Below are 8,028 nucleotides of genomic sequence, written 5' to 3'. Positions count from 1 at the left end.
AGTTGATGAGGCCTTCTGCTTTGTAAGTGCAGATGGTAGTGTACATGACTGGGACACTGACCGTTTCAGTCTCTGCAGTAACATAATGCCAGAGCTGAGTGACTCCAGGAGTTCTCTGGGCTGGTGTTAATAGCAGAGCAGATCCAACTGCTTATGGATCTCTTTCTTCCTGTGGTGCTTGGCCAGTAGCCCATTAATAGCTTCTCTCAATGGCTCTGTCCACTAGCAGTGGTCCAGGACAAACTCCTGTCTTCATGGGCCCAGGGAGAAGCTTTCAGGGGCAGTGGTGATGTGGCTGGCAGAGGTCTGCGCTGCAGGGGCCAGATCGGCCTTAGCAGAGAGGAGAGCCAGAAAGAAAGTCATGCATGTCCTTCCTCTCCTGAAATAGACAACCAATTACCTTAAGTGACAATAATTATACAGTTGAATTATGTGACAGATATGAAAATATTTTTAAATCTCAGTAATACTTTTGAGGGAGCTAGCGCACATCCATTTCACTGCTGTTAACAGAGTATGTGACGAGTAACGTTTTGTTTTATAGAAGGCTGCTGGCAATACAGATGTACTAGAGAGCTCATCTCTTACCTTTGCAATGGCTGCTTCTGTGACAGCATGGGCAGCACCATTGATGCTATATCCATATTAAAGTAGTCAATTTCTTCTTTGTTTACTTTTATGAGTGTATTGGTAGTTTGTAAGTAAACTGAAAATGTGCATACAACCACCTACTGTGCTGGAGTTTATATAGTTTGAACAGAAATAAAAATAAGGTTGCTAATTTACTGCCATCTGCAATTATGAAATGTTTGCTCAGGAGTATATTTTTCATTGTCTGACCCCTCCTGTTGAATTCTGTGATTCTTCCTTAACTCATAACAAGTCCCACCTAGTTGACTACTTCAAAATGGTGAAAGCCCTCAATGGCACTCTACACTGAGCTACAATCACCTATCCGGACCCGTTTTACTGCCGACGCCGAGCCCCACCGGGCCTTCACAACTGGACTACCGACGTTATCTGCCAGAGGGAGTTGTCCAACTGGCCCCTCCGTCGTGACGTTACCTGAACGCCCATCAGCGGCCCACTAATCTCTAGCTGTCTTATCGGCTGCTATCTGAATAGGTTTATCAGACAATTTTCTTGGATCACTATAACTATATCTATTTTGTCAATTGGATTGGTCCCCTCTACCACACGGAACCCCACTAATCTACCGACGGAAAGACACGAAGTGCACCAGCCCATCCTGCAGCAAAGCACCCCCACAACATGATGCTGCCACCCCCGCGCTTCACAGTTGGCATGGTGTTAATTGGCTTGCAAGCCTCTCCCATTTTTCCTCCAAACATAATGATAGTCATTATGGCCAAACTGGTCTATTTATGTTTCATCAGATCAGAGGACATTTCTCCAAAAAGTACAATCTCCGTCCCCATTTGCAGTTGCCAACTGTAGTCTGGCTTTTTATGGCGGTTTTGGAGCAGTGGCTTCTTCCTTGCTGAGCAGCCTTTCAGGTTATGTCGATATAGGACTCATTTTACCGTACTTTTGTACATGTTTTCCTCCAGCATCTTCACAAGGTCCTTTGCTGTTGTTCTGGGATTGATTTACACTTTTCGCACAAAAGTACTTTCATCTCTAGGAGACAGAATGCATCTCCTTCCTGAGCGGTATGACGACTGCGTGATCCCATGGTGTTTATACTTGCGTACTATTGTTTGACCAGATGAACGTGGTACCTTCAGTCGTTTGGAAATTGCTCCCAAGGATGAACCAGACTTGTGGAGGTCTACAATTATTTTTCTGAGGTCTTGCCTGATTTCTTTTTGATTTTCCCATGATGTCATGAAAAGAGGCACAAAGTTTGAAGGTAGGCCTTGAAATACGTCCACAGGTACATCTCCAATTGACTCAAAGATGTCAATTAGCCTATCAGAAGCTTCTAAACCCATGACATCATTTTCTGGAATTTTCAAAGCTGTTTAAATGCACAGTCAACTTAGTGTATGTAAACTTCTGACCCACTGGGTGATACAGTGAATTATAAGTGAAATAAACTGTCTGTAAACAATTTTTGGAAAAATTACTTGTGTCATGCATGTAGATGTCCTAACCGACTTTCCAAAACTATAGTTTGTTCACAAGACATTTGTGGAGTGATTGAGAAAAAGAGTTTTAAATGACTCCAACCTAAGTGTATGTTAACTTCCGACTTCAATTGTGTTCCAAACAAAATGTCAAAAATGTTCTGTATGTTACTATTTAATGGTCGGAAATTCGTCACTTTTCATCCCGTGATGATTGTGTTTTCAGCCACCAGTAGCTTGTGGGTGCTTTATATGCACTATTGTCAATTTTGAGTGCCTACTTCTATTAAATATATCATTATTAATATATGCCTACTGTATGATAGCTAGCAAATTAATTAGCTAACTAACGTTAGCCTGCCTGGCTGGAACTTCTGGAGAAGGAAAATGTTTTATTTCTACAATTTCATAAAGATAAACTTAACAAAAACATATTTACAAGACATGGTTGTGCCATCATGTGCATTAGTAGCACAATTTCCTAACTTATTTGCATTTGTTTTTTACTTACACTTGTATGATGACTTCTCCATTGATGTTGTTTTGAACTTTTCGCAGACTTTTCTTAGCGGATGTACAATCATCGCAAATTGAATTATGGAGAGTTTCAGGCACCGGAGTGAATATTATTGTAGCGACCCGCACAGACAGCTGTGTGTTATGTGTTAGGCTTGTTGTGGGTTGTGTTGTACTTACCAGTGTTCGCGGGGTTCGACATGCCAATCAACCTGCTATCTGCCAATCACGGGAATGCCTGGAATGTTCTGATGCCGGGCATCCTGGAGGTTGGCGGAGGGGGGGTTGGGCATGGGGATGGAGCATTGCAAGTTAAGACCAGATTTAGCCTTTGTTCTCTCTCTTACGCTTCACAAGAGAAGGTCACTGTTGGCTTGTGGGTTAGCTTTCATTTATTTGGCGTGGGCTACGGCCAAACAGTAGCCCTACTGTGTAAAGTTGGGTTAATAAACCGTCAATTCGTAAAGTCAATCCTCTGTCTGGACAATTGTTCCTTTATGATCTAGTCATGTCATTACATTATTGTACACTCGCAAAGCCGACTAAAAACGAGGGCTGATGGGCTTACATGGCAAACTTCCCTTGCTTGGCTGATAATTTGGACCACTCTCTAAGATGGCGACGGGGATTCCCCCCAAGGGCATAAGGCGAGGGTAAGTGGACGAGGGGATGTCTTTTTAAGAGTTTGGAACACTTTTGGAAATTGTAGAAATATAACATTTTCCTTCTCCAGAAGTTCCAGCTATCCAGGCTAACGTTAGTTAGCTGATTCGTTTGCTAGCTATCAAACAGTAGGCGTATATTAATAATTAATTAATAATAATTATATATTTAATATACATGTTCTCATAATTGACTGTAGTTCATATAAAGCAACCACAAGCTACGGATGGCTAAAAACACAATCATCGCGGGACAAATTTCCACCCAAGGGTGGTCCATTTAAAAATAATTCCTTCATCCCTTGCCCTGCAAGTGTATACAAGTCAGACGTGATGAAACGTCATCAGAAGTGTCCACTTAATTAGAGGGCTGAGGTGATACATGTGTCTTTTAAGTGTTTGGACCTTAGCGAACAAGTTCTCACACATAGAAATAAGTTTTCAACCAGTGTGAAATGGCTAGTTAGCTGTGCTCTCTAATAGTGTTTCAATCGGTGACATCACTCGCTCTGAGACGTTGCAGTAGGTGTTTCTCTTTCTCTTCAAGGGCCGTGGCCTTTGTGGAGCGGTGGGTAATGATGCTTCGAGGGTGACTTGTCTTTGTGTGCAGAGGTTCCCTGATTCACAACCAGGTTGGGGTGAGGAGTGGGACAGAAGCAATACTGTTACAAAGTCGGATCCCATGTCATACACCTCTCTACCTTTTGCATGCCTCTCCTGGGGAAACTGTTAAAGGCCTCAGGAATACTTATGTTTCCTTAATGCTCATTGTCTGTGCAACATGAGACAGCGGAAAGATTATAATCATTTACAATGTATGACATATCTTTTACATTTAGTGGTGCTATTACTACATGATGCCATGTGCTATTTCATAGTTTTGATGTCTTCACTATTATTCTACAATGTAGAAAATAGTAAATTAATAAAGAGGAACGTACCATCTAGTAGGTGTGTCCAAACCTTTGACTGGTACTGTATATATATAAAAGTGTCCCTTCAAATGATTGGATTCGGCAAGTTCAGCCACATCCATTGCTGTCAGGTGTATAAAATCGAGCACACAGCCATGCAATCGCAAAAGATAAACATTGGCAGTAGAACGGTCTTACTGAAGAGCTCAGTGACATTCAACGTGGCACCATCATAGGACGCCACCTTTCCAGCAAGTCAGTTTGTCAAATTTCTGCCCGGCTAGAGCTACCCCGGTCAGTTCTGTTATTGTGAAGTGGAAACGTCTTGGAGCAACAACGGCTCAGTCGCAAAGTGGTAGCCCACACAAGCTCACAGAACGGGACCGCAGAGTGCTTAAGCTTGTAAAAATGGCCTATCCTCGGTTGCAACACACTACCGAGTTCCAAACTGCTTCTAGAAGCAACGTCAGCACAAGAACTGTTCGTCGGGAGCTTCATGAAATGGTTTTCCATGGCCAAGCAGCTTCACACAAGTCTATGATCACCAAGCACAATGCCAAACGTCGGCTGGAGGGGTGTAATGCTCACCACTATTGGACAGGAGCAGTGGAAACGCATTCTCTGGAGTGATGAATCACGCTTCACCATCTGGTGCTGAAATGTGTTGGCAATTTGTAGTTACACATACAAGGAGAAACACATGTTTTTTTCTACAGCAGAGGAAACAGGCTAAAAATGTAGTTTGCTGATCCTGAAGTGCCAAACTATTCTGTATATTATTGTCCTATACCTACAAATGACCCCAAAGATGATGAACCATACACAGTATGGATTTGTTCATGATTGGATCCTACAATAAAGACTGGACACTTTTAAAGACTGGACAATTTCTTTAGCAACACAACATTTTACAGCCTGTCACTAACTGTCATGAAAATATCTGGTATTAGGTTCCATCTGAACAAGACCAAAGGATTTATCTTAGGGAATAACAAACTGCTTTTGTAGAACTATTGTCAATTTTCTATTCCTGTTATACCAATAATATTGTTTGATATGGCAGTGGTCTTTCCTGGCTCAGACTGGGTGAGCTCACAAAAACACTATGCCAACAGAGTGTAAATGAATTTCAAAACCATTTAGAGTATTAAGCAACAATGTCCGGACTGTGGCCCATCGTTGGAGGTTCCGGTCTGTGGCCGGTCGTTGGAGGTTCCGGTCTGTGAACTGTTGCCAGACGCTCTGGACAGGGTACTGTCGCCGGACGCTCTGGACCGGGTACTGTTGCCGGACGCTCTGGACCGGGTACTGTTGCCGGACGCTCTGGACCGGGTACTGTTGCCGGACACTCTGGACTGGGTACTGTTGCCGGATGCTCTAGACAGGGTACTGTTGCCGGACGCTCTGGACAGGGTACTGTTGCCAGACGCTCTGGACTGGGTACTTTCGCCGGACGCTCTGGACCGGGTACTGTCGCCGGATGCTCTGGCCGGAAGCTCTGGACTGGGTACCGCCCCCGGACGCTCTGGACTGCCGAAGCGCACTGTAGGCCGTGGTACGTGGTGCCGGCACTGGTGGTACCGGGCTGGGGACACGCACCTCAGGGCGAGTGCGAGGAGCAGGAACAGGGCGTACTGGACTGCCGAAGCGCACTATAGGCCTGGTGCATGGTGCCGGCACTGGTGGTACCAGGCTGGGGACACGCACTTCAGGGCGAGTGCGAGGAGCAGGAACAGGGCGTACTGGACCCTGGAGGCACACTGGAGGCCTGGTGCGTGGTGCCGGAACTGGTGGTACCGGGCTGGTGACACGCACCTCAGGGCTAGTGCGGGGAGGAGGCACAGGATACACTGGACCGTGGAGACACATTGGAGATCCAGAACATGGAGCTGGCTCAATACATCCTGGCTGGATGCCGATTCTAGCCCGGCAAATGCGAGGAGCTGGAATAGAGCGCACCGGGCTAGAATAGCACACTGGAGACACCATGCGCATCTCTGCATAACACGGTGCCTGACCAGTTACACGCCTCCCACGGTAAGCACGAGGAGTTTGCTCAGGTCTCCTACCTGACACAGCCAATCTCCTCGTGTGCCCCTCCCCCCAAAAAATCTTGGGGCTGCCTCTCGTGCTTCCGTGCTAGCCGTGTACCTTCATATCGTCACTGTTCCTCTATTCTCCTGTATTTCTCCTTGTAGTATCGCCGTTCCGCTTTCACTGCCTCTAACTCCTCCTTAGGATGACAATACTCCCCCGGCCGTGTCCAGGGTCCTGCTCCATCTAATACCTCCTCCCAGGTCCATTTCCCCATTAAGCGCTGTTCCTCCTTTTCACACTGCTTGGTCCTGGTTTGGTGGGTTATTCTGTCACGAGGAGACCAATACAGTCACGAGGATATGAATACATTCCTTCTTTAATAAAAGAGAACAATGAACAAACTATACAAAAACAACAAATCAAACGTAAAGCTATAAACAACTAGTGCTGACATGCAACTACACATAGGCAATAACCCACAAAATACCCAAGGAATATGGATACCTAAATATGGTCCCCAATCAGAGACAACGATAAACAGCTGTTTCTGATTGGGAAACAATCTTGGCAACCATTGACATATAAACACCTAGATATACAAAAACCCCTAGACATACAAAAACCCCTAGACAATACAAAAACTACACAAACCAACCTCGTCACACCCTGACCTAACCAAAATAATAAAGATAACAAAGGTCAGGGCGTGACAATATCTTTCTCTGTCTTATGCACAATATGTGAAGGACTAGTTTTATTAACTAATCAACATAATGCTACTTTTCATCAGCCATCTAGCTCGGGTCAGATTTGAGTGAAAAACATTGTGAAAAAAATTTGTTAGCCAGCAACCATTGGTGGGTTTTTCAACTCAAATGTTCAATTAAATATCATGATGTCATATATAGTACAAACTATTATGCAAGCAGTTATTTCAATAACAAAACATAAGAATAGGTGCCGGTACTTCAGTAGCTATCATTTATTGCATTTAACAGGAACTACATTTGATGTATTTAATTAGTAGAAGGTGCATTGTAACTACAGTTGAAGTCAGTAAGTTAAATTTACGGCAGGGTAGCCTAGTGGTTAGAGCGTTGGACTAGTAACCGAAAGGTTGCAAGTTCAAATCCCTGAGCTGACAAGGTACAAATCTGTCATTCTGCCCCTGAACAGGCAATTAACCCACTGTTCCTAGGCCGTCATTGAAAATAAGAATTTGTTCTTAACTGACTTGCCTAGTAAAATAAAGGTAAAATAAATAAAACATACACTTATGTCAGAGTCATTAAAACTAGTTTTTCATCCACTCCACAAATTTCTTGTTAACAAACTATCATTTGGCAAGTCGGTTAGGACGTCTACTTTGTGCATGACACAGGTCATTTTTACAACAATTGTTTACAGACAGATTATTTCACTTACAATTCACTGTATCACAGTTCCAGTGGGTCAGAAGTTGACATACACTAAGTTGACTGTGCCTTTAAACAGCTTGGCAAATTCCAGAAAATTATGTCATGGGTTTAGAAGCTTCTGATAGGCTAATTGACATAATATGAGTCAGTTGGAGGTGTACCTGTGGATGTATTTCAAGGCCTACCTTCAAACGTTGTGACTCTTTTCTTGACATCATGGGAAAATCAAATGAAATCAGCCAAGACCTCAGAAAAACAATTGTAGACCTCCACAAGTCTGGTTCATCCTTGGGAGCAATTTCCAAACGCCTGAAGGTACCACGTTCATCTGTACAAACAATAGTACGTAAGTATAAACACCATGGGACCACGCAGCCAACATACCGCTCAG

Source organism: Oncorhynchus masou, chromosome 21 (genome assembly GCF_036934945.1).
Source record: "Oncorhynchus masou masou isolate Uvic2021 chromosome 21, UVic_Omas_1.1, whole genome shotgun sequence".
Classification (NCBI taxonomy): domain Eukaryota; kingdom Metazoa; phylum Chordata; class Actinopteri; order Salmoniformes; family Salmonidae; genus Oncorhynchus; species Oncorhynchus masou.
The sequence above is the reverse complement of the archived record's forward strand: the minus strand, read 5'-3'. Positions refer to the sequence as shown.